Raw genomic sequence first — 26,690 nt, forward strand, 5'->3', positions numbered from 1 at the left:
GTGTTCTTAGAAGTGTGTTAGAGATGCAAAGAACAAAAATGGACACATCGATTAATGGAACAGAATAGAGAGCCCAGAAATAAATTCTGGTCAGAATAAATACATGGTCAATTAATCTCTGACAAAGGAGGCAAGGATATCCAATGGGAAAAAGACAGTCTCTTCAGGAAATGGTGTTGGGAAAACTGGACAGCGACATGCAAAGAATGAAGTTGGACCACTTTCTTTCACCATACGCCAAAATCAACTCAAAATGGATTGATTCAGGACCTAAATGTGAGACCTGAAATCGTTAAGACTCCTAGAAGAGAGCACAAGCAGTAATTTCTCTGACAGCAGCCATAACAATGTCTTTCTAGATACGCCTCGTGAAGCAAGGGAAACAAAGGCAAAAATAGACTATAAATAAAAAGCTTCTGCACAGCAATGGAAACAGTCAACAAAACTAAAAGACAGCGACGGAATGGGAGAAGATATTGGCAAATGACATATCCGATAGAGGGTTAGTGTCCAAAATGTATGAAGAACTCAATACGAATCAGTACAAAAAAGAATCCAATTAAAAATCGGCAGAAGACATGAACAGACCTTTCTCCAAAGAAGACATCCAGATGGCCAACAGACACATGAAATGATCCTCATCATCACTCTTCATCAGGGAAATGCAACTCAAAACCGCAATGAGATATCACCTCACACCTGTCAGAATGCCTAAAATCTAAAACACAAGAAACAACAAGTGTCAGGATGTGGGGAAAAAAGAAACCTTGTGCACCGTTGGTGGGGATGCAAACTGGTACAGCCACCGTGGAAAACAGAATGGAGGTTCCTCAAAAAATTAAAAATAGAATCACCCTATGACCCAGCAATTGCACTATGGGGTATTTGCCCAAAGAATACAGAAACGCTAATTCAAAAAGATAATGCACCCCTATGTTTATTACAGCACTACTATGTGTTTAATAAATTTTTTAATGTTTATTTATTCCTGAGAAAGGAGAGAGAGAGCACAGGTGAGGTGGGGCAGAGAGAGAGGGAGACACAGAATCCGAAGCAGATTCCAGGCTCTGAGCTGTCAGCACAGGGCCCGACGCGGGGCTCGAACTGGTGAACTGCGAGATCACGACCTGAGCCAAAGTCGGACGTCCCACCGACTGAGCCACCCAGGTGCCCCTATAGTAGCATTATTTACAATAGCCAAATTTTGGAAGCAGCCCAAGTATCCACCACTGATAGATAAATGGGTAAAGAAGTGGTATATATACATATATACGTGTGTGTGTGTGTGTATACATATATATATACACATAAATATGCATGTATGTATATATATAATGGAATATGACTTAGTCATAAAAAGAATGAAATCTTGCCGTTTGCAACAACACGGATGGATCTAGAGCGTATAACACTGAGTGAAATAAGTCAGAGAAAGACAAATGCTCTATGATTTCACTCCTATGTGGAATTTAAGAAACAAACCAACGAAACAAAAAAGAGACAAACCAAAAACAGACACTTAGCTAGAGAGAACAGACTGATGGTTACCAGAGGGGAGAAGGGTGGGGGGATGGCTGAAGTGGGTGAGGGGGATTAAGAGTACTTGCCATGATGAGCCCTGAGTCATGCATAGAATTGCTGAATCACTCTATTGTACACCTGAAGCTGGAATTAAAAGGTTTTCGTTTTTTTCTTAAGTGCCAAGGGAAGAATCCACACAGGATCCAGAAATCCCTCCTCAGAAGCACCTCTATGCTAGGCCTCTCTTTTGTTATCCAGCTGCTTACTCGCTATCTCTGCCTCGATGTCCCGCGGGTACTTCCAAGTCAACTTGTCCAATACGGAACCCATTTCCTCTCCTTAATCCACAATCTGCTACACCTCCCGCCCCCCCCACCACCCACCACCACCCGATTTTCCAAGGCAAGAACTGGGAAGTCATCCTCGGCTCCCCCTTCTCCCTCAACTTTCCACTGCCAGCTAATCAACTGTGTAGATTGGAACTCCTAAGGAGCTCCCCAGTGCACCCGTAGCTCACCCTCTCCATTGAGCTGCCCCAATTCACCAGCTCTTCTTAGTTCAGAGAAACAGTCTTCTCGATAGGGCTTTTGCCATTATTCCATTCGTTCCGTCCCCACCATCTACAAAACCACCGGAAGGAACGTCTTAAAACTCAAATCTGCCCAAGTCAATGCCTGCTTTCAAAGCACCTCCCCAGCTCCCTTGGGCCTTCAGGGTGAAGTGTAAACATTTGATAAGACACAAGCAATGGCCCCAGCTAAATGGCACCCACCACTCCCTCGTCCCCTGGGGGCCTCAAGGGACCGATCGTAAGCCTACAAACTGCCCCAGTTCATTTTTGATGTGTCATACTATTTTACCCTTCTGTCCCACCTCTGCCCAGAAAGTGCTCCCCTCTTCCTCCCCCAATCTGGTGAATCTAACCTACCTCCACTGCAGGGTCTTCCCTGTCCTCTCCCCACAACTACAGTCCCTCTTTTGCACATTAAGTTTCATAGAAGTCCTTGACACCCCCATCACATTGAACTTGTCTGCTCAAACAGGCCTCTCATGTCAATATCTTACTCATCTTTGTATCTTTAGCATGGAACACAAGATCTGGCCAAAGTAGGCATTCAATAAAGGCTTGCGAAATGAACAAATGGCCTCACGAAGTCTGTATGCACAATAGCAATAGGTCAGCGCCAAATGAGGGTTACTGGACTTTGTCGGGGACAAGATCTAAGAAATTTTGGGAGACTTGAGCTCAGGCCTTGGCTGGTGCTCCGTGTAACTCCTTATCTTCAATTCAACTTCCCCGTTCCTAACCCCGGATAAAAAGCACATAGAGAACTAGAGAAGAAATACCACTTGGCCTTGAGCCTTTGGCCACAGAATTCCTCTCCCTCTCCAAATCCGTCCTCCATCCCAGGAGGCCTAGCTTACAGCTAATCCATGAAGAAAAAAGACCATTCTCACCACCACCCCCGCCCCCCCTGCCCAGCAAAGGACCTCTCCACCTCTGAACTCGTGGAAGGCTCTTTGCCCGCACAAGTCTGGTACCCATTGTTGACAGCGTGTTGGGTTAGTTTAATTGGCTTTCCCAGGGGAATCTCAGAATGTCAGAGCAGGAAGAGCCCTGGGAAGATCATCTGGTCTGACGGTCTCCCAGTGCCAAGGACCCTGAGGCTTGGAAGGAGAATCCGCTTGCCGTAGATGGCGAGTCTCCTGGGGAGTATGATCAAATAGATTCCTGGGCCCGACCCTAGACCCATGACATCAGAATAAGGGTCTGGACGGTATCTGTTGAGAAGCCTCGGGCTGTCCTATGCTACATCTGTGTTGTGTCTCCTCGACTGGCTCACCAGAGGCTATTTGATGGCAAAGGCTTTCGTCTTCCCTGTCTGTGTCTCCCGTGGCATCCGATACGGCGGTGCCCTATAAAGGTGTCTTCAGCCATTAGCCGCTGGGTTGCGTCCTCACGAGCAAACTCAAGTGAACAAAGAAGCCCAACCTGACGTTAGTCTGTCTGAAGGCACCAAGGAAGAGGTGGCTTTGGCCGGACTTCCCAAATGCTGCTTTCTGACCGATGGTGCCGGTGCCCAGGTCATCCCTGACCAAAACGGTTTCGGGTCGGAAGACTCTATTTCCTAGGAAAATAAAGATTCGATTACTTGGACCCCCTCGAACATTTTTCTTAACTCTCTTTTTGGGAGGAAACTCAACATTCCAACACACACACACACACACACAAATGCACGATAACCTGGACATCCACTTGGGTCACAATCTTTTTTTTTTTTTAATGTTTATTTATTTTTAGAGAGAGAGTGCGAGCAGGGGAAGGGCAGAGAGAGGGGGAGACAGAGAATCTCAAGCAGGCTCCACGCTGTCAACGCGGAGCCCGACGCAGGGCTTGAACTCACAAACCATGAGATCATGACCTGAGCCGAAACCGCGAGTTGGACGCTTCAACGACTGAGTCACCCAGGTGCCCCTGGGGGTCACAGTCTTATACTCTGTGGGTGCCCAGCTTGGGCAGTGATCCCAGGTAGTCAGGAAGCTTAATGACCACACAAAGGCTCACTACAGTCACAGGCTGAGCTCATGAAGGCAGGAAGGTGACCTCGGGCACTTTGGTAACTCTTCCAACAAGGAGGATGACAACATACGCTTTCTCCTTGAGCCTCAGTTTCCCAGAAATTCCCACCGAGCCCCTTCCCCAAGATTCTGACCAGTCAAGGTTTCCCTCTGCTAAGAAGGCCAGAGACACTTCAGGCCTACCCCAACCCCCACCACCACTGGCTCCACTGACCTTGCAGCCAGAGGCCTCTGGGAAGAAGAGGGGCCTACCTGCTTGTCAACCAACAGAGATCAGACACAAGACCAGCCCCAGCCTGGCCTCAAATTCCTTCCATTGCCAAGAGGCCGCTGCCCCGTCCGTGGATCTTTCAGCGCGGTTGGACAGGGAGGGGCGGTGGCCAGAAGAAGGACGAGCTGCTCACTTAACTCACTGGTCATCCATCTGCAGGGGCCTGGACAGCAAGTGCCCTCTGGAGCCCACTCACTTGCATCCACAGCTTGTCCTGTCACCCCTCTGGAGGTGGAGGGGACCTTGTAAGCACCTCTGAGCAGGAGGCTCTGAGGCAGGACAACTACCTGAAGTCCCCCCAAAAAGCATGAGCTGTCTCCTGGGAGAGCAGAGGGTCTGCAGGGGCAGGGGGTGGGGGGAGCGGAAGGCCACGTTCAGTTGTTGATTTCCAAGGGCTAGTGCAGAGCCGGCCACAAGAGGTAAGACCTGAAAAGCCAGACCAGGTAGACACTAAGAATGGAGGTAGGGTCGAAAAACAAGGATGACAGCCAGGTGACCACGTCCAATCGCCTTGAAAAGGGCTGGCGGTGGGGTAGCTGAGACATAGCCATAGGCCTCAGGGTTTGTGGGCCGGTCATCCTGGGTTAAAGCCGGGGGGTCCTGGGGGGAGGCTACAGTTTTCTGGTGGGGTCTAAACAGGGCTTTGTCCTCAAGGAGTTTGAAGTCTAGCAGGGTCTTTCCCTCATCTAAAGAAATCCAGTCCGGGGGCGCCTGGGTGGCTCAGTCAGTTAAATGTCCGACCCTTGGTTTCGGCTCAGGTCGTGATCTCACTGTACATGAGTTCGAGCCCCGTGTGGGGCTCCATGCTGGCAGTGCAGAGCCTGCTCGGGATTCTCTCTCTCCCTCTCTTTCTCTCTACCCCTCCCCTGCTCACACACCCTCTCTCACACACAAAATAAATAAATAAACTTAAAAAGAAAGAAAGACAGAAACCCAGTCCCGGCATTGGTGCCTCCCTGCTCTGGGTCCCCAAGGGCCACCACAGTTTTGAAACTAGAGAAAGTCATTGGGCTACAGTGAGCCTTAGTGTGCATGAGAGGAGGCGAACGTCACCGCTCCCCGCTCCCCCGACGGCTGGACGTGAACTTTCGGCTCTTTCTCCACCAGTGAGATTCAGCCACATTCTCGCATGGAGCGTTCAGTGTGGGTTAAGGAAACATATTTGCGAAATCGGGCTGGCTTTGCTATCAGAGAGTTTCCTGACAGAGGCACCATGTTCCGAACAACGGCGATAACAAGACCACCGAGGCCCAGGAGGGACGTACGGAAAGAAACTTTCCAGGGTCCCCCTGACCCCTGCAGGGTGAAAATATGACCCGAGCCCATCAGTTTTCTGAGCTTTACTCCTGTCCGTTGGAGTCAGAAGAGCCCAGGGGACCCACGAATCAGATAAACCTTCCGATACTCTTTTAAATCTCCTCGATTGTTAGGAACATGACAATAAACCCTTATAATCCTGAGGGAGATAAAGGGAGCCCTTCCAAGGTCTTCTTGTTTTTAACAAAATAAGGACCTATTATCCAACTGGACACTATTCTCCGTGTAAGGCACTAAGCGTGCCCTTTACGTATGTCATCTAACCTAATTCTTTTTTAAGTTCATTTATTTATTTTCGAGAGAGACAGCAAAGAGAGAGGGAGGGAGAGAGAATCCCAAGCAGGCTCGGTGCAGAGCCCGATGCAGGGCTCGAAGTCACCCACCGTGAGATGGTGACCTGAGCTGAGATCAAGGGTCGGACGCTTAACCGACTCAGCCACCCAGGGGCCCCATCTAACCTAATTCTGACAACAACCCGAGGGCAGAGGTGTTATAAGTGGGCCCACGCGCAGAGAGGTTTAATGACTTGCCCAAGGCCACACGGCTGATACGAAGCAGCGCCAAGGTTCAGAACCAGGGCTGTGGAACCCAGAGATGCACGCTCTACGCCACTGTGCCTGCGTTTCTCGAAGCGGGAGCAGCTTCCCAGGCCCCGCCTGACACCTGTTGACTCAGAATCCTGAAGGGCGGGGCCCCGGAATGGGAACGCTTAACACCAACTACCCCGGTGTGTGTGTGGTGGGGGAGGGGGGTCCTGGAGCACTGGGATGCTTGGGGGCCTGGTTGACACTGTGCTGCCTCCTGAGTGTGGCCTAGGGCACGGGCCGGGATGCTGAGGCCTGCGTGTCAGATCTCACGCTACTCAGCAATCTTCCCTGCACACCTGCTGCCCAGGACCGGTGACTGAATGTCAGGGCTATTTTAGGCGGACCCTTCACCTGCACCGTGGACTCAAAGCCTCTCTGGGCTCATATCTGAGAACTTGAGACCTCTGGTTCTTCCCCTCCCTCCTCCCAAGGAACATACACGCAGAGGCCCACGGTCTCTTGGTGGCCCCTTCGCAAAATGCTCACACACACACACACACACACACACACGCCTTTGCATATTTTCAGGAAGCACATAGACCATCTCAGGCTCCTTTATGAACTGCCTGCCCAATCAGCCCAAGGAGCCCACGTCACAGAACCTTCTGCCCTAGAAATCTGGACAGAGACTAGGTCCCGTGGTGGTCTTTTTTTTCTAATCCCCTCTGTTAGAGATACACCCCAGAGTGTTATAGGCAAAATGCTATGTTGTCTGGGATTTGTTTTTAAATACTCCCCGGGGGCGCCTGGGTGGCTCAGTCGGTTGAGCACCTGACCCTTGGTTTCCGCTCAGGTCATGATCTCACAGTTCGTGAGTTCGAGCCCCACGTCGGGCTCTGCACTGACCATGCTGGAGCCTGCTTGGGATTCTGTCTCTCCCTTGCTCTCTGCCCCTCCCCTGCTGACGCACTCTCTCTCTCAAAATAAATAAACATGAAAAAAATAATAAAATATTCTCAGTTATGGAGGGTTATGGGGCATGGGGAGCAGTAGGATAGATAGAGGATTGGCCGTGAATTGTTCACCGTTGAAGGTGTGAGGGGGGTAGACGGGGGTTCCCTCTACTGTTCTCTCCGCTTCTGTATGTGTTTTTAAATGTCCATAATAAAAAGCTGGAGACGATTAGGTTGAATTACACGTTGTGTGAATCACATGTCAATAAAGCTGTTTATTTTTTAAATTAACCTCCTGTTCGGGACCTGCCGATGGACACACTAAAGGCCAAGAGAGAATCGTGTCCTTTCCAGAGTGTTCTTGCTTGCAGTCACGGCAACAGGTAGTCCCAACGTCTTGGCCTTGCTAAGGTGACGGGAACCCCTCTAAGCAGGTCTCACTGGAGGGTTGAGAAGACCAGTTGTTGAATACGAAGGACCACAAGCCACAGGCCTAACTGCCTCTAATAATAGGCATTAGTCTGCTGCTGATGAGCCCAATAGTGATAACTATCCGGGACCATCCACATTCAGAGCACTGTACGAAAAGCAACTTCGCTGGCAGGAACCCACACTCTCTCTCCAGAGGCCACGAAACGTAGCAGACATCCCACATCTACGTCCCTGCTGACTAAAGCCCGGAAGAAGCCAGAAGGTGCTTGAATGGATTTTGAAAAGCACAGGCCTTGTTTCATGCGTATTTAGTTTGAGAGCGCGAGATCACGACCTGAGCTGAACTCGAGAGTCGGGACGCTTAACCGACCGAGCCACCCAGGCGCCCCTAAAAATGAACGCTTCTTAAAGCTAGCAACTGGTGGCGAGTTTTGCGAACAAGCCGACACCGAAATAATCACCCACGGGTTTGCCATGGAGGAGGCGGTGGGGGTGGGGGGTGAGGAGTGGCATCAGTGCTTACAGGCAGACATCTGCAAAGTCCCCTCATCTCCCTTCATGGGGTGGAGCCTAAAGAGGCCTTCTCCCGTGCGCCCCCCGCCCCCCCAAACACTGTAGCCCTTGCTCGGGAAGTGACTAAACCCGCAGCCATCTGCGGAGATGGCCTCATACACCTCCCTCTTTTACAGCACGTGTCCCTCCACCTCTGTAGCTTCTCCGCAAAACAGAGCTGACAGCGGTCCCCACCTCGGAGGGTTGACATGAAATTTCCCCGAGCCTGTCTAGGGAAAGCCCCCGGGGACAGGGCCCGAGCACAGAGTGAGCCCTGGGTAGAAGTTAGTTAATTCTCGTTCATGATGTTTTCTTTGGCCGGCCCAGCCATTCCTTGGCTAGAGCGGCGTGACAGCCGCTGTGACTCAAACACCTTTTCCTTGCATTTCATCCGGACGAGCGCTAGGCGGGAGGGGTGGGGGGAAACTCGATCCCATGACCCTGGGATCACGACCTGAGCCGAAATCAAGATTCTGACGCTCAACCGACTGAGCCACCCAGGCGCCCCTCTTTAAACACTCTTTCTAGGGGTGCCTGGGTGGCTCAGGCAGCTGAGGGTCCGACTTCGGCTCAGGTCATGATCTCGCGGTCCGTGAGTTCGAGCCCCGCGACGGGCTCTGGGCTGACAGCTCAGAGCCTGGAGCCTGTTTCCGATTCTGTGTCTCCCTCTCTCTCTGACCCTCCCCTGTTCATGCTCTGTCTCTCTCTGTCTCAAAAATAAATAAATGTTAAAAACAAAACAAAACACCACCCTTCTTTAGTGGCTGTAACAAAAACCATAAGGAGAGAGTAAGCACCCCGCTCGGCGCGAGGCCAGCTACACAACAAAACAAACCCCGCTGCCTGTCGTTGCCCACCGCCACCTCCCTCTGGGACCCTGGACACCACATCTGCAAAGAGCCCCAGGCTCTGGGGTCCTGGCGAGCAGGGGCTGACAGATGACAAACTGTGTGCGGCTCGGAGTCCAAGGAGCCCTATTAGCATCTCTCCAACAATAGACCTTCTGGGTGACACTGGCCTCGTTGTTCTCCTGGTCCCCTTGTTCTGCCCGGGAGCCGGGTTTTCAGGGGCAGGGTCCGGCTGTCTTTGACGTAAGGCTCGCCTGTGAAAAGCCACAACGGGAAATCGTGGCATATGCACTCCGGGCCCTGCTCACAGAGGGTGTTACTGCAGGGACACTCAGCACCTCTGCCATGTGACCGCTGCAGGAGGAGAGTGGTCATTCCACGGAGCCACTCGGCCACCAGCCTACTGTCTGCCTCGCGGCCCAGTGCCCCCAGACCCCCTTTCATATCCCTGCCTCTCTCCCCGAGCCCGAGGCCAGGTTCCAAAGCGATAGATACATCACGTGGGGTGGGACCGGGAGCCCGTGTGTTAGCAAAGCAGCTCGTTCCTCTGGGCAACGTGGATCCAGCTATGAACGTGGGGGTCACGAGGGAGGGCACAGAGCTGGGCGAGAGATGCGACAAAGCCCACTTGTCCTTAGGCACACGCAGCTCGTGCGCTCTGTGCGTCACTGTGGTGGATTTCAAAACAACTATACTTGGGGCGCCTGGGGGGCTCAGTCGGTTCAGCATCTGACTTTGGCTCAGGTCACGATCTCACAGTTCTTGAGTTCGAGCCCGGCGTCGGGCTCTGTACTGACAGCTCAGACCCTGGAGCCTGCTTCGGATTCTGTGTCTCCCTCTCGCTCTGCCCCTCGCTCACTCTCTCTCTCTCTCTCTCTCTCTCAAAAGTAATTAAACATAAAAAAAATTTTATTTATTTATTTTTTTAATTTTTTTTTGACTTTTATTTATTTTTGAGACAGAGAGAGACAGAGCATGAACAGGGGAGGGGCAGAGAGAGAGGGAGACACAGAATCGGAAGCAGGCTCCAGGCTCCGAGCCATCAGCCCAGAGCCCGATGCGCGGGGCTCGAAACCACGGACTGCGAGATCGTGACCTGAGCTGAAGTTGGACGCTTAACCGACTGAGCCACCCAGGCGCCCCTAAAAAAAAAATTTATTTTAAATATTTCAATTGCTAGACCTGGACCTCGATGAATGGAAACCGTCTTGACCAACAACTTCAAATAACCAGCAGCCTTGTCCTGCCTTGTCCCAACCCCTTATAGGGAAATGAGCCACATGACAAGATAGTGGGGAAAATTTTTAAGTGGGGAACGTTTGGAGCCCACCCCCATTCAGCCCAGTCTCCTCCTTCTCTACCTCTGGTTCTTGGCCATGGCTGTCAACCTTTCATGGGCGTCAGGATCGCCTGGGCACTTGTTTAACAGGTAGAGGCCCGGGGTCGCCTCCAGTCACTCCAACCGGTAGTCAACTGAGATTCAGGGAACACGTGCTCTGTGCCAGGCACTACTGTAGGCATTAGAGATCCAACAGTGAACAAGACAGAGCCCCCGTCCCTGGGATGCTTACAATTTGACGGGTGGGATCGGCAAGGAAGAAAGAAGCTAACTGCAAATACCCACAAGTGCCAGGAAGTACAACCCCATGGATGTGATACGGAGAGGCCAGGGTGTGGTTGTGATTTTAGAGAGCATGGCCAAGGCTGGCGTCTCTGAGAAGGTGACGTTTGCCTGAGGCCTGACGGAACAGAAGGAGCCAGCCATGGGAAGGGTGTTATATCCGAAGGAAGACCGAGTGCAGAGACTCTGACTGAATGCGTCAGTGCTCGATTCGCTCAAGGGCAGAAGGGCAGACGGACAGAAGGCCTAGACAGTCATTTTCCGTAGATCTTAGAGAAGGGCCAAGAAGGGGAGCCTGGGTGGCTCAGTTCGGCTCTTGGTTTCAGCTCACGTCATGATCTCACGGTTTGTTGGTTGGAGCCCCGCATCAGGCTCTGCACTGACACACAGAGCCTGCTTGGGATTCTCTGTCTCCCTCTCTCTGCCGTCCCCCACTCTCTCTCTCTCTCTCTCCCTCAACATAAGTAAATAAACATTTAAGGAAGAAAGAAAGAAAGAAAGAAAGAAAGAAAGAAAGAAAGAAAGAAAGAAAAGGGCCAAGAAGCTACATTTTTAACAACTCTCCCCCCACCCCGGGTGATTCTGAGGCGTGGGCCCGGTTGAGAACCCCAGACCACACTGTCATTCAGAAGCCCGACCCCAAGGCCCGCACCGTGCTCACAGGTCAGCAGGCCCGTGTTAAGCACTGTTCAGAATGCCTTGTGAGAACCTTCCGCTCTCTGAGCAGCGTTGTCCAACGTAATCTCTGCGTTCGGAGGTAGGGGTTCAGTCTCACCGCGGGGCCCTGTGGGCTCAGGGGAAGGAAGACCGGTTGAAGGGCCCAAGCTCACACTTGGAAGCAACCAGCCATGGCCACAGCCCCTGGGCTCCCTGGAAGGCCCACATGCCAATTCTTTCGTGCCCGGTGCCGCCCACAGGCTGCTGGGAATGTGGCCGACTCACTCAGGAACCCCGGCCAAGGCTGCCGGGGGGCCTCCCCAAGCCACCTGAAGCCCCAGCATGGTCCAGCTGGGTATGTGGGGTCAAGGCCATGTTTGGGGGCCTCCCACGTGCCCCTTTATGCATCACTCTCTTACCTCAGGCAGGCAGGACCATCGGGATGACTTAAACTGGACTCACTATGGTCCCTGGCCCAGAAGCAGGCCCGCCATACCTAGGCGGGGTTATAAATCTGTATCCCAGATCTCTTCCTCTCCCTCCTGCCTCCCTTACCAAACAAAACCTTCCTGCAGTGGCTTCTTTTTTTTTTTTTTTTTAAATGTTTATTTATTTTTGAGAGAGAAACAGAGACCGAGAGCACGGGGGCGGGGGGGGGGGGAACGGGGGTAGGGAACAGAATCTGAAAGCAGGCTCCAGGCTCCTTGCTGTCAACACACAGCCAGATGCAGATGCGGGGCTCGAGCTCATGAACGAGGGATCATGACCTGAGCTGAAGTCAGCCGCTCAAGCGACTGAGCCACCCAGGCGCCCCCTTGTGGTGGCTTCTACTTCCGGGGAGATGAACTGGATGCACTTTTCTCCTCTCCTCCCATCCTTCTCTGAAAGAGCCCGTCAAGAGGATGAAGAGACAAGCGACTGGCTGGGAGAACATATTTACAAACCACATATCCAACACAGGACAAGTATCTAGAACACACGAAGAACCCTCAAGCCCAACTGCAGGAAAACACACAGCCCAATTAGGAAATGGTCAAATAACATGAACAGACATTTCAGCAAAGAGGATGTACAGATGGCCACCAAGAACTTTGAAAACATGGTCAGCATACAGATCTTTTCCCTCTTTGGTGAGGTTTATTCCTAGGTACCTTATGGCTTTTGTTGCAATTGTAAAGGGGGTCGATTCCTTGATTTCTCTTTCTGCTGCCTCATTATTGGTGTGTAGAAATGCCGCCGATTTCTGTGCATTCTGATTTTCTATCCTGCGACTTTGCTGAACTCATGGACCAGTTCTAGCAGCTTTCTGATGGAGGCTTTCGCGTCTTCCACGGGGAGTATCGTGTCGTCTGTGAACAGTGAAAGTTTGGCTTCGTCTTTGCCGATTGGTTTACCTTTTATTTCTTTTTGCGGTCTGCTGAGGCTAGCACTCCCGGGACTGTGCCGAACAACAGTGGTGAGAGTGGACATCCCTGCCATGTTCCTGTCCTGTCCATAGGGGGGAACTCTGTTTTTCCCCATCGAGAATGACATTAGCTGTGGGTCTTTCATACACGGTCTTTACGGTGTTGAGGTGTGATCCTTCTATCCCTACTTTGTTGAGGGTTTTTATCAAGCAAGGATGCTGTATTTTGTCAAAGGCTTTTTCTGCACCCGTTGAGAGGATCGCATGGTTTTTCTCCTTTCTTTTACGAATGTGGTGTATCACGCTGATTGATTCGCGAATATTTAACCAGCCAGGAGCCCAGGAGTAGTAAATCCCGCTTGATCACGGTGAATAATTCTTGTAACGTACTGTTGAATTTGATTCGCTAGTATCTTGTCGAGAATTTTTGCATTCAGGTTCATCAGGGATATTGGCCCGTAGTTCTCCTTTGTAGCGAGGTCTTTGTCTGGCTTTGGAATCAAGGTAATGCTGGCAGTCATTTGCACTATTAAGTATTTATCCAAAGGATACAAAAATGCAGACTCAAAGGGCACATGATTTATATATATTATATATGTATTTGCATATATATAATGCAATATTACTCGGTGATCAGAAAGAATGAAATCTTGCCCTTTGCAACAACGTGGATGGAATTAGAATGCATTATGCTAAGCAAAATAAGTCAGTCAAAGACAGAAACCATATGATTTCACTCAGACGTGGAATTTAAGAAACAAAACAGATGAACATAGGGGAAGGGAAGGAAAAATAAGATAAAGAGGGGGAGGCAAACCGTAAGAGACTCTTTGTTTTAATTTTTTAAAATTTTTTATTAAGTTTCTTTATTTTGAGGGACACAGTGAGCATGCAAATGGGGGAGGGGCAGAGAGAGAGAGAGAGAGAGAGAGAGAGAGAATCCCAAGCAGGCTCCGTGCTCAGCACAGAGCCCCATGCGGGGCTCGATCCCACGAATCTCAAGATCATGAGCTGAGCTGAGACCAAGAGTCGGACACTTAACCGTCTGAGCCACCCAGGCACCTCCCATAACAGACTCTTAAATACAGAGAACAAACTGAGTGTTGACGGAGAGAGGTGGATGGGAGGATGGGCTAAATGGGTGACGGGCATTAAGGAGGGCACTTGTTGGGATGAGCACTGGGTGTCAGATGTAAGAGGTGAATCACTGGGTTCTACTCCTTAAACCAAGACTACACCGTACGTTAACTAACTCGAATTTAAAGAAATAAACTGTGCACTCTTAAAGAAAATGTTCAATATCACCAGCCATTAGGAAAATGAAACCTAAAACCACAATACCTATCAGAAAGGTCAAAACAAACAACAAAATGGGGCACCCGGCTGGCTCAGTCCATAGAGCACGGGACTCTCGATCTTGGGGTCGTGAGTTTGAGCCCCACATGGGGGGTAGAATTTACTTAAAAAAAAATAGCCACAGCACCCAACGTGCTGGTGAGGATTTAGAGAAACTGAATCACTCCTATGTTACTGGTGGGGTTGTAAAATGGCACAGCCACTCTGGAAAGCAGTTTGAACAGCTTCTTCAAAAGATAAACACGCAGCTACCAGACGATCCGGCAGTGACACTCTTGGGCATGTATCCCGGAGAACTAAAAACTTACGTTCACACAAACACCTGTCAGCAAATGCTCGTAGCATCTCTATTCCTAAAAGCCAAAAGCCAGAATGGGCCCAGGTGTCCCCCAGAAGGTTAAGCCCCCAGTGATGCATCCATACCATGGAAAACCACTCAGCACCAACAAGGAATCGAGTCGACACATGAAACAGCCCGGATGAACTTCCAGAGAACTCTGTCGAGTGAAAAAAGCCGAAAGGTGCGGACTCTATGATTTTACTCGGAGAACATTCTTGAAATGAAGAACAGATTAGTGATCGCCAAAGTTGAGGAGGTTTGAGGTGGCAAGGAAGTGGGTGTGGCTATAAAAAGAGCACAGAAGGGGTCCCTGTGGCGACGGGAACGTTCTGTGCCTTGACGGTGCTGATGTCCACAGCCTGGGAGTGACAGCATTCTATAGTTTTGCAAGATGCTACCGTTGGGAGAAGCAGGATCAAAGGTATACGGAATCTCTCTGTGCTATTTCGTACAACTGCGCATGAACCTAGGTCAAAATAAAAGGTTCAGCTGAAAAAGAAAAGACCTTTCTGGGGCGCCTGGGTGGTTCAGTCGGTTGAGTGTTGACTCTCGGTCTTGGCTCAGGTCGTGATCTCACAGCCCGTGAGTTCGAGCCCTACGCTGGGCTCCACAGTCCCCCTCTCTCTCTGTCCCTCCACCTCTTGAGCTCGTTCTCACAAAAATAAATAAATAAACATTAAAAAAAAAAAAAAAGTCCTTTCTCTTCCTCTGTTTATCCCCTTCTCTTGGGCCCTGCTCTAATAATCCATGAGGAGATGCTAATGGGTAGTAAAGGGACCAATATTGTCCCCAGTTCCTACCTATCTCAACGGGGAGGTCGGGGGGGGGGGGGTCCTGGCAATCACAAAAAGGTACCTCTTTACAGAAGAAATTGCCTTGAATTTAAAATCAGGTTACCTTGGGGCCTGGTCTGAAAATGCTTTGTGACCTCAGGCAAATGGCTTGGCCTCTCTGAGATTCCATTTCATCACCTGTAAACAGATTTTTGAAGATTAAACGAAAAAATGAAAACACGTGGTAAATTGTAAAGCAGCCCCCCAAACAAGGTCTTTTTCCTTGCCTTCCTCCTTTCCTGTCCTTATTCCTTCCAGTTAGAGGAAGGGACTGTGCCCTAGGTCTCCTTGTATCCCCATGACTTAGCCCAAGTCCCTGCCCAGGAGGCGCTTAGGAAGTGCTTGTCAATGCTGATAATGGCAGGGTGTTTAAACCAAGGGTTAGCTCTAACGGGGGAAGAAGGAGGGTTCTGCCCCCAGCGGGACACAGGCCTTGGCTGTGTCTTTGGCTGAGACTCTGAAGAATACTTGTTCGCACCCCCTGGGAATAGGTCCCTGCCCTGGGAATCGTTGCACCAGAGACATCATGGGCCGGAGAGGCAGGGCCCATGGGACAGACCAGCTGCCAGGTTGGGGGACCAGGGAGGACTGGAGAGAAGACAAGCTCGTCACTCGGACCAAGAACTTCCCTACCCGTCACCACCTTCGCTCCCCACCACCCTCCTGAGGCAGGCAGAGCGGGGGGCGGCCCCGTCCTCCATGGGCAAACCCTGAAGGGAGACAGGGCTGAGGCCTGCCCCAGGTTCGCCCGGCCCGTGAGTCAGCGGCACGGCCGGGCCCAGACCCAGGAGCCGGAGATGTTCCACAGCAGGGATGGTGTCCAAATGGAAAAACTAAGCCACAGAAAACGCAGCTCTTCCCTGCCCGGACCTGGAGCCTCTCCTGAGGGAATTGCGGCCAAGGTCGCCGGGCCTTTCCACCCAACTTCCTTTCTGAAGGAGCTGCTGTCCCAGCAGGCCGGGCAGGGTGCTGCCCTGGGAGACGGCTTCCCTCCCTTTCGGCCTTGAGCTTTCAGTGACCTATTTAAAGACAGAGCAACCAGTTTGGGGTTTGGGTCTCCCCGGGTGCCTCTCCCACGCGGCTCCCTGGGGCCTTCCTAGGCTCCTCTTCCAGCTTATCCTCGGTGGTGACAGCTGAGGGTGGGGTAGGGCGGGCACTGTTCTTCTTACGTGTCCCTGAGAGCCCAGAGTGTCCTTGGAAACTCACTCAGAGGCTGAGGAGAACAAGTCAGGGCCTTTCCAGAACCCAGCTGAGGAGGGGATGGCAGTCCTACGTGGCCCCACCCTGTCCCCCCAGGCTGGATGCTTTCCCCCAAGGGCCCCTTCTCCCCACTGCCACCCCACCCAGTCTCTGAGAAGACAAGCTGCTTGGAGTCTTCATTTGCAGGAAAGCAGAGAGCGCTCCGGCCTGGGGAAGGTTCGAATGGGGGCGTGGGGGGGGTGGGCGGTGAGGACTTTGCAGCCAGCCCTTACTGAATAGCCCCCCTGTGCCTGGCCCCACGCTGTGTCCTCAGGGCCACTGCTCCCGCCCTCGGGTTGCCAGTCAGTCTGGGATGAGGGGCCAGAGGGCCCGGGCAAGGTGCAAGGCAGGCAGGACGTATGAGGACGAGGACACAGGCTCAGGCCAGCCAGTCGGCTTCCGGGCGACTCTCGGAACCTTTGGCAACTCGCCTAACCATTCGTTTGTTTGCTCATTCCTTCTTTCACTCACTGCCCATTCCTTCACTTCATGAATATTTATCAGGTGCCTGTTATGTGCTGGGCGACCCGGCAGGCTCTGAGCCTTCTGGAGCTTCCAGCCTAAGTGGGAGGAGGGGGACAGGGGGACTGGAGGGGGCTCCCTTAGATAGGGTGGTTAAAAGAGGCCTCTCATTGCCATGAGGCCGCACCCTCCTTCTTAAAGACCCACAGATGCTTTCCAGTTAGTGCTGCCAAACCTGAAACCTAAGTGTCCTGAAGAAACTGCCAACATTCTGCAGACATGTAAGCCTCAAAAATGGGTCCCTAGCACCTCATAAAAACCTTCTCCCTTCGCAGGGCCTCTCACCCTTGAAGGAAGCTTTGAAGAGGGAACCGAGGAGCCTGAGAGCTCGCAGTGAGGCCTCCTGAACACCCAGCTGTAGAGCAGGCAATCCCTCCCCCCCCCCCACCCCCTCCACGGGGTTCCAGAAGTTCCTCCCTGTCTTTTAAAGCGACAGTCAGTAACTGAGGCCCAGTTGGTTCTCCCTCCCTTCGTTCGCGTGCTGCACAGGAATCTGTGGCGCAGCCGCAAAGAGCTGCTGCGGCTTCTCCGGCAGCTGGAGACCCGACGGCCAACTAGACGGCCATGGGCTCTTGGGGGAGCTCACAGTCCGATCAGCGGAAGCGACAGAGATGCATTCATTTCACGCATCACTAATTAACTACAGTTACGCTAAATGCTTTGAAGGAGACTAATGGGAAGGCCCTCACTCAAGGCAGGGGTCAGGGAAGGCTTTCCTGAAAAGGTGAAACCCAAAGGGTGAGCAGGATTTGGCTGGGCTGAGAGGCGGGAAGGGAGGAAGCGTTGTCTTATGGGGGACACGACAAGTGAAGGCTGGGGCGGGGGCACGCAGGGTGGTGCTTTCCCCAAACACAAAGCGGGGCCTGGTGAAGTAAGGAGAATGAGACTCAACGTGAATTCTGGGAGATAGGCAAGGAGGGGCCAGACAGGCAGGGCCTCACAGGCCGTGAGAAGCATTCGGTTGCAGCCTTCGAACTTTGAGGAGCCACGGAAGGGCTCCTGACAGGGGACAGACAGAATCAGGTTTGCATTGGCTTTGGCGGGGGGTGGGGGGGAGCAGCCAAGAGTGGATGTGGGGAGACACTTGGAAAGCTGCTTACAGGCATTCGGGTGGGAAGCAAAGTTGGAAGGCTCGATCCATATGGTGTGGGGAAGATGGAAGGCAGCGCAAAAGTCTAGACGCTTGGGGGAAGTGCAATCCACAGGCCATTTTGGTGGGCCGGCCGTGGGGCTTCAGGGAAGGGAGGATTCGTTCCCATTATCTAGAGTGGCAGGTGAGAACTCGTAAGAGAAAATCTCCAGAATCAAGGGCCTGAGGGAATTCTTCAACTAGATACCAAAGCACCACCCATAAATGAAAGAGGAAATCAAACTACGAATGCACTCAATGACTTGGATGGCCATCAAGGGCATTATGCTGTGGGGGAAAAGCCAACCTCTAAAGGCCACATACTGTATGATTCCATTTATGTAACATTCTCGAAGTGACAAAATTATAGAGACTGGGAACAGATTAGTAGTTTCCAGGGGTGAAGGATGGAGGGCGGGGGACTACACAAGGGTAGCTCGGGGGAGAATTCCTGTGGTATCTTGGTCGCGGTGGTGGTTACACGTGTGGTAAAATGACACAGAACTACGCGCGCGCGCGCGCACACACACACACACACACACACATTGTACCAGCGCCGGTTTCCTGGTTTTGACATCGTGCTATAGTAATAGGAGATTTAGCCACTGGGGCAAACTAAGCAAAGAATACACAAGAACTCTCTGTGCTATCTTCACAACTTCCTGTGACTCTGTCCTTCAAAAAATTTTTACAGTTGGCGAAGAAAAAGAGACAAGACATGGTGTGTGGCTTGTAGAAAGCAGCGGATGAAACGTAGCTACTATTAAAACCAGAGGTTGCCCCCTGTTTTCAAGGACCCTCTAAGTCAGCCCTGTGGCAGGGAAATAAAAAGGCATGAGGCTGTGGTGACATTCTGAGCTGGGGGGACTTAGGCTGTGTTAAATAGAGGGGGCAGAAGGAGGACAGAGAGGTGAAAGGAATCCATAAGGGCTTTTTTTTTTATTGTTTTTAAATTTTGTATCGTTTTTTATTGTTTTTAATGTTTATTTTATTTATTTTTTTAATTTCTTAATGTTTATTTTTTTTTTTAATTTTCTTAACGTTTAGAGACGGAGCATGAGTGGTGGAGGGGAAGAGAGAGAGGGAGACACAGAATCGGAAGCAGGCTCCAGGCTCCGAGCTGTCAGCACAGAGCCCGACACGGGGCTCGAACGCACGGACTGCGAGATCGTGACCTGAGCCGAAGTCGGACGCTTAAACGACTGAGCCACCCAGGCACCCCTTATTTATTTGGAGAGAGAGAGAGAGAGAGAGAGAGATCACGCACATGTACGTGCACGCACAGGAGGGACAGAGAAAGAGGGAGAGAGAATCCCAAGCAGGCTCCGCGCTGTCAGCAAAGAAGCTGACTCAGGGTTCAAACTCATTAACTGGACCATGAGATCATGACCTGAGCCGAAATCAAGAGTTGGAGGCTCAACCAACCGAGACAGCTGGGTGCCCCTAAGGGCTTTTTTTTTTTTTTTAATCAAAAGTACAAATTGGGCGAATTACAAGGTGAGATTACAGAAGGGGTCCCCTTAAAAGTCCTTGAAACACCAGCCTGCATTTATGAATTTGTTTACAGAATAGTAGCTTTTTTTTTTTTTTCAACGTTTATTTATTTTTGGGACAGAGAGAGACAGAGCATGAACGGGGGAGGGGCAGAGAGAGAGGGAGACACAGAATCGGAAACAAGCTCCAGGCTCTGAGCCGTCAGCCCAGAGCCCGACGCGGGGCTCGAACTCACGGACCGCGAGATCGTGACCTGGCTGAAGTCGGACGCTTAACCGACTGCGCCACCCAGGCGCCCCCAGAATAGTAACTTTTTAACGAAAGCCTTAGGAGCAAAGATCAGGGACATCTTAGCCGGAAAGCTTGGAACTCCCACTGGCAGCTTGTCAGTGGCAATGACCGTGTCCTACTAGGACCATGTTACTTTAATAACTCTTTCTGACCAAAACTCATTTTTTTCGCGTGTGTAGAGTAGGCTGGGATTCGGAGGGCACTGCGGTGAATCTTCCCCATCCAGTTCTTTCTTATCCACTGATTGGTACTTATTTCACCCTTAGGGATTTATTCCTTCTGCTTAAACCAGACTCCCTGTTACAACCTCAATCTTAGCTAAGAGTAGATTTTCAATGAGGGGAGACCACGCCAGCTCTTGGCTAAGGGAAGAAGGGAACAGAGGATTTAGGTAAGGAGGGAGAGAAGACTTCTTTTAGTGGCCTTTGTGGACGACTCATCTTGTCATGGTACATTCCTCACCCTTCTTATTCATTGCTGAGTGCTCAATTGAGCACAGCAGAGCAAGCAGATTGATGATGATGATGATGGGGATGATGGGGATGATGATGGGAACTACCACGTTTTAGGCATCCACTAAGTGCCAACAACTGTGCCATTTTCTCTCACTTTCACAACAAATCTCACAAAGAGGACACTATTTTTAGCACCTCTTTAAAGGTGTAGAAACAGTTGAGCAACCGACTCTTGATTTCAGCTCAGGTCATGATTCCAGGGTCATGGGTTCAAGCTCCGCGTCGGGCTCTGAGCTGAGCATGGAGCCTGCTTTAGATGCTCTCTCTCTCTCTCTTTCCTTTTGCCCCTCTCCACTCTCTAAAACAAAAAAAAAAATTAAAACAAAGGTATAGAAACAGCTTCAGAGAAACCAAGAAGCATGGTATAACCAGGTTAGGAGCCAAAGTCTTGTCTGGCCCCAAAGGACTGCTTTGAAAGAGACCATAATAGGGACGACCTCATCCAATGGAGGGGTCAGGGAAGGCTTTCCAGAGGAAATGTCCACGGGACTGTTCTCCGGACACTCCCTCCATCCTCGACAGTAAACCAGCATATGCTCACACAGAGCTCCCCTTTTCAGACTGTAAGATGGCGATCAGCTAATGAGCCAGGGGATGCTGGGGCCCCCTACGCGGTCACAAGTTCGGCTTCGTGCCTCCTGCTCCATCAACCTGGACATCCCCCAATCCTCAACCAGAAACCGAGGTGGCCCAAAATCTGAATGGTATAATTTCAGGATGCCTGCCCCTCCCCTCATTTGCTAAGCCACAACTTCCGTCCTTCTTTTCGTTTACGGCCTCCTTTGTACTGTGTGGGGTAGGGACCAGCTAGGTCCCCTCAGCTGCCAAAATGCAATCCACGCCCCACCCCTGCCCCGGGAAAGAACCCAGACTGTGGCGTTCTCAAGGTGGTTCTCCAGTAGGAAAATCTTCTAACGCACGTGGAGATACAGATAGGTGGGCAGGTCGGAAGGGAGAAGGACCGTGGGTTGAGGGCAGAGCTAAGAAGGATGCTCGTGAATGTACTAACTTTGTGCATGTTCCGGCGGGGGGAGATCCGTGTTTTCTAAAGTAACCAAATCGTAGGCTGAAGGTCTTTATGCAAAGAAAACCAGGGGCGCCTGGGTGGCGCAGTCGGTTAAGCGTCCGACTTCAGCCAGGTCACGATCTCGCGGTCCGTGAGTTCGAGCCCCGCGTCGGGCTCTGGGCTGATGGCTCAGAGCCTGGAGCCTGTTTCCGATTCTGTGTCTCCCTCTCTCTCTGCCCCTCCCCCGTTCATGCTCTGTCTCTCTCTGTCCCAAAAATAAATAAACGTTGAAAAAAAAAATTAAAAAAAAAAAAAAAGAAAAAGAAAACCAATAAACGTGGGACGCCTGGGTGGCTCAGTCAGTTGAGGGTCCAACTTCAGCTCAGGTCATGATCTCGCAGTTTATGAGTTCAAGCCCCACCCTGGGTTCACTGCTGTCAGCATGGAGCCCGCTTTGGATCCTCTGTCCCCCTCTCTCTCTCTGCCCCTCCCCTGCTCATGCTCTCTCTGTCTCAAAAATAAATAGACGTGAAAAAGAAAATGAAAACCAACAAATGAAAGCCAGGGCACTGATGAAATGACTGGGGCAAAGAACACTAGGTTAATAGTAGTTGAGTCTGGTATGGGAATACGGATAAACATACATGTATGTGTCTATAACATATTCATAGAATATATATAATAGAATACAATAGAATATATTGAGAAAGAGAAAAGCATCCCCTGCCAGGATGGCTTTGGCGTGGCGAGCCACTGGCCCTGCGCGCACAGCTAGGCCTTGGTGTTCTCCTGTTGAACATAAACAATTTCACAAACAGCAACATCAGACAAGGCCACTCTGTGACAGTAATGGACCAAGGCAAAAACAAGACCGCTCCTTAATCATGTCCGAGCCCGGACAAAACACGAACGTTGTCTAAACCACAGAAATGACCAAACACCCCCCTCTCTTGGCTTCCTGCGTGGCTGCTGCTGCTTTACCGAGTACAATTTTAGCCTCGCTCGGGTCTGCCTTCCTTCGAGATAAGATTTATTGGAATCTCCCATCATAGAAGTGGCCTTGCTTCCTAATAGTATCCAATCTAGAGCAAGCCCCGCCTTCCTGAAACCCTCCCCAAATCACAGAACGTGAGCCCAGATCCTAGAAGAACTTTCTAACACCCTCTTCTTGAGCTGGCCATGGTTCCCCCACTGCTGGAAAATATCGAGTGTGGTGCGTGTGCTAGTTGGAATTACATGAATGGAGATATAAATGTATCTTACACACATATACTTTTTTCCTACACGATTTGGTCTCAGTTTCAAAGTCTTCACTTAACATGAAAATGGAACCTTGGCTGGACGTCTGAACAGCGGAGCAAAATCTCATTAATTGCAAGAACCATAATCCACTCTACACGAGGAGGAGAGGCGGCTGAAGTTTACCCTTGTCGTAACTATAAAAAAAAGGAGTCAGCTATGGAAATTAAGCATCTGAATAAAAATGGCTTCATCTAGCTCAGAAGCAGCATCATTTGCATGCTGATTACCTGATCTATTCATTCATAAAAATCAAGGGGGAGTAGGTACCTAGCAGGCTCAGCCGGTAGAGCGGGTGACTCTTGATCTCGGAGTCGTGAGTTCGAGCCCCGCGATGGGTGTGAAGAGTACTTTCACAAAATTAAAAAGAAAAAGAAAAGAAAATTATTTTTAAAAAATACTTAGTGTCGTCCCGTTAGGCACTATTTGGGGTTGCTGTCTTACTTGAAAGTCACTTATTTGGAAACAGTCTGTGAATGGGACTATGGTAGAGGGCCTTTACCTGCTAATCATTCCAAAACTGTGAGACCGGCTACCCATTGCATACCTTCAGGGCTATCCGATTCATTCATGGGGCCAAGGCACATGAGTCCATACCGGTCATTCAGGCCATTTTGGCAGACAAGATCTCTTCCACATCCGGGGCAGTTCTGAGCCACCTGTCTCACGTGTCTCTGATCCAGGCTTTCTCAACTTCAAATTATTGACATTGGGGCTAGATACCTGGGGGCAGAGGGAGACTCTCCTGTGCACTAGAAGATGTTTACCAGTATCCCTGCCCTCTACCCACGAGCGGCCAGTAGCACACCTCCCCGCACCCCCATGAAATGATCAAAATTGTCTCCAGACTTTGGCAGAGGTCCCTGGGCGGTAAAATCCTCCCGTTGAGAATCACTGTTCTAAGCCTGCAGTTTCGCTAAATGGCTTACACCTGTCATCCCTTTAGCCTCACCTCCCCCCTCACTTAAAATAGATAGTAGACCGTCATCCGGGGTCTTGCCCTTGGCCTACTGCTGCCTCCGCACGGATGAAAGGACCACGCAAAAGTAAGGCGCAGCTGGGGGAATGAGGCTCAGAACAAAATCCCACTCGGCCTTCTGCTATGGAGGAGGGGTTCCAGGTGTCTGTCACTAGCCACTTGGCCTTGGAAGAATTTCCAGAGGTGTCCATTGCTTGGTGCCCTTTGCCCTACAGTTGTTTGAGGGACACTTGCCTTGCCGCTAAGTGCTAAGTGCTGGGCACCTATTTACTCTGTGTCGGCCGTGCGTGAAAGACACGGGTAAGGTAGACAAGTAACAGACAATCCCAGGGCAGTTTGGCCAGGGGTCTCAGAGAGGAAAGCCCAAGGAGACTGTGGGATCCCCAAGAAGGGCACCGGGACCAGCCTGGGAGGTCAGGGATGGGGTCCCAGAGAAGGTGATATTTCAGCTAAGTCGTGAAAAAAGAGAATCTGCAAGCCAAAGGCTAGGCTGGGCTAGGCTGGGCTAGGCTAAGGCCAGAGAGGGCTCTGGAACAGGTGGATGGGGTTGCACGGTCTGTGTTTGGAAGATGGTGGTAACCCTACGTTGTTGACTGTTTCCCCAGCTTTAAAAGGCAAGAAAGAGGGGTGCCTGGGTGGCTCAGTCGGTTAAGCAGCCGACTTCGGCCCAGGTCACGATTCTCAAGGTTCATGGGTTCCAGCTCCGCGTCAGACTCTGTGCTGACAGCTCGGAGCCTGGAGTCTGCCTCGGATTCTGTGTTTCCCTCTCTCTGCCCCTCGCCCACTCATGCTCTGACTCTCTGCCTCTCAAAAATAAATAAATGTTAAAAAAAATTTTTAAACAAAAAAAGGAAGAGAGAAACAATGAGGGCAGAGTGGTAAGCAGGGACCTGCTAATGAAGAGCCTTGCATGCCAAGCTAAGAAAGGCAATCTTTATCCTGAAGGGTTGTAGATCTTGAAACATCCCCAGAAACCCTGGGGAGCAGGGAAGGATGTTCAAATTCAGGTTTCCTACTTCTGTTCCCAGAGACGCTGATTCGCTTGGCCTCAACCTGAGGCCCAGGCATCTATATTTTCTTCTTTAAACTGTTAATATGGTGGATTACATTGATGGATTTTTCAAATATAGAATCTTCCTGACATCAAATTATTGGATAACCCCACTTGGTTGTGGTATATTATTCTTTATATGTTACTGAATTCTATTTTCCAATACATCGTTGAGGATTTTTGAACCTATATTCATGGGGGTATGGCCTGTGGTTTGATTGATTGATTTTTGGACCATCTTTGTCTGGTTTTGGTATCCGGCTAATGTTGGTCTCATAAAATAAGTAGAGAAGTACTTCTTCCCCCTTTATTTTTTTAAAGACAAAAATTGGTGTTATCGGGGCGCCTGGGTGGCGCAGTCGGTTAAGCGTCCGACTTCAGCCAGGTCACGATCTCGCGGTCCGGGAGTTCGAGCCCCACGTCAGGCTCTGGGCTGAGGGCTCAGAGCCTGGAGCCTGTTTCCGATTCTGTGTCTCCCTCTCTCTCTGCCCCTCCCCCGTTCGTGCTCTGTCTCTCTCTGTCCCAAAAATAAATAAACGTTGAAAAAAAATTAAAAAAAAAAATGGTGTTATCATTTTTTTTTTTTGAATGTTTGGTTGAATACACCAACAAAGCCAGCTGGGTCTGAGCTTTCTTGAAGAATGTTCTGAATTACTTATTTAATCTCTTTAATAATTATGGAACTATTTGGATTATCTAGTTCTTCTTGAGTGAGCTTTAGAAGCTTGTGATTTTCAAGGAGCTGGAACATTTCAACTGAATTGTCAAATTTATGTGCAGAGCTGTTAGAAGTGTTCCCTTACTATTCCTTTGATATCCACCGTGTCTGTGCTGATATCCCCAGTTTCATTCTTGATATTAGTAATTTGTGTCTTTCTCTTTCTTTGTCAGTCTTGCTAGACGTCCATCATTTTCACTTGTCTTTTCAAGGAAACTGCTTTTGATTTTATTGCTTTTTTCTTTTTCTTTTTTTATTCTGTTTTCAATTGCATTGATTTCTGCTCTTATTATTTCCTTGTTTCTGTCTGCCTTAGGTTTATTTTGTTCTTTTTGTAATTTCTTGAGGTAGAAAATTAGATGATTGATTTGAGACCTTTCTTCTTCTCTTATATAAGCAGTTTAGTGCTATCAGTTTCCCTCTCGGCACTGCTTTAGCTGCACCCCATGCATTTTGATACGTTGTACTTTCATTTTCATTGAGTTCGAAATATTTTCTCATTTCCCTTGAATCTTCCTCTTTGACCCATGGATTACTTACAAATCTGTTGTTGAGTTTCCAACTATTTAGATGCTTTCTCTTAACTTTCTGTTATTGACTTCTAGCTTGATTCCATTGTAGGCAGAGAACGTACGCCATATGATTTCAACGCTTTTAAATTTTATTTATTTTATTTTTATTTCAGAGAGAAAGAAAGAGAGCATGAGCAGGGGGAAGGGGCAGAGGGATAAAGAATCTTAAGCAGGCTCCATGCTTAGTGCAGAGCCCGATGCGGGTCTTGACCCCGTGACCCTGGGATCATGACCTGAGCCAAAATCAAGAGTCACGAGGCTCAACTGACCGAGCCACCCAGGTGCCCCTGAATGCTTTTAAATGTACTGAGGTTCGTTTTGTAGCCCAGGATATGGCCCCTTTTGGAATGTTCTTTGTACACTTGGTGGAGGAGGGGGATGTGTATTTTGTTGGAGTGGGCGGAGTGTTCTAGAAATGTCCGTTAGATCTAGTTGGTCGGCGATGTTACCGAGTTCTTCTTCACCCTTGCTGATTTTGTCTCAGGCACCCATATGTTTAACCAGATTTGGGGAAAGCAAGTGCAGCCCTCACGTGAGACCCACCACTCTGGGGACTAAAACGGAAATGAAAACCTGATTTAAGGGGCACCAGGAAAAAAGGACTCCCTGACCCTAAGTCTCTCCCATGCACATGCAGAATGTGAGGGTTTTCGCTGACCTAA

General features: G+C 50.2%; 1 long non-coding RNA gene across 1 annotated transcript; it reads left to right on the forward strand.

Moving 5' to 3' along the window:
- The first annotated feature begins 17,903 nt into the window (after positions 1 to 17,903).
- LOC123595005 lies at positions 17,904 to 22,905 on the forward strand. The gene is made up of 2 exons (XR_006710977.1): positions 17,904 to 17,997; positions 22,709 to 22,905. It is a non-coding gene; the product is annotated as an uncharacterized LOC123595005 (long non-coding RNA).
- Positions 22,906 to 26,690: the final 3,785 nt, after the last annotated feature.

This window comes from Leopardus geoffroyi, chromosome X, assembly GCF_018350155.1.
Source record: "Leopardus geoffroyi isolate Oge1 chromosome X, O.geoffroyi_Oge1_pat1.0, whole genome shotgun sequence".
Lineage (NCBI taxonomy): Eukaryota > Metazoa > Chordata > Mammalia > Carnivora > Felidae > Leopardus > Leopardus geoffroyi.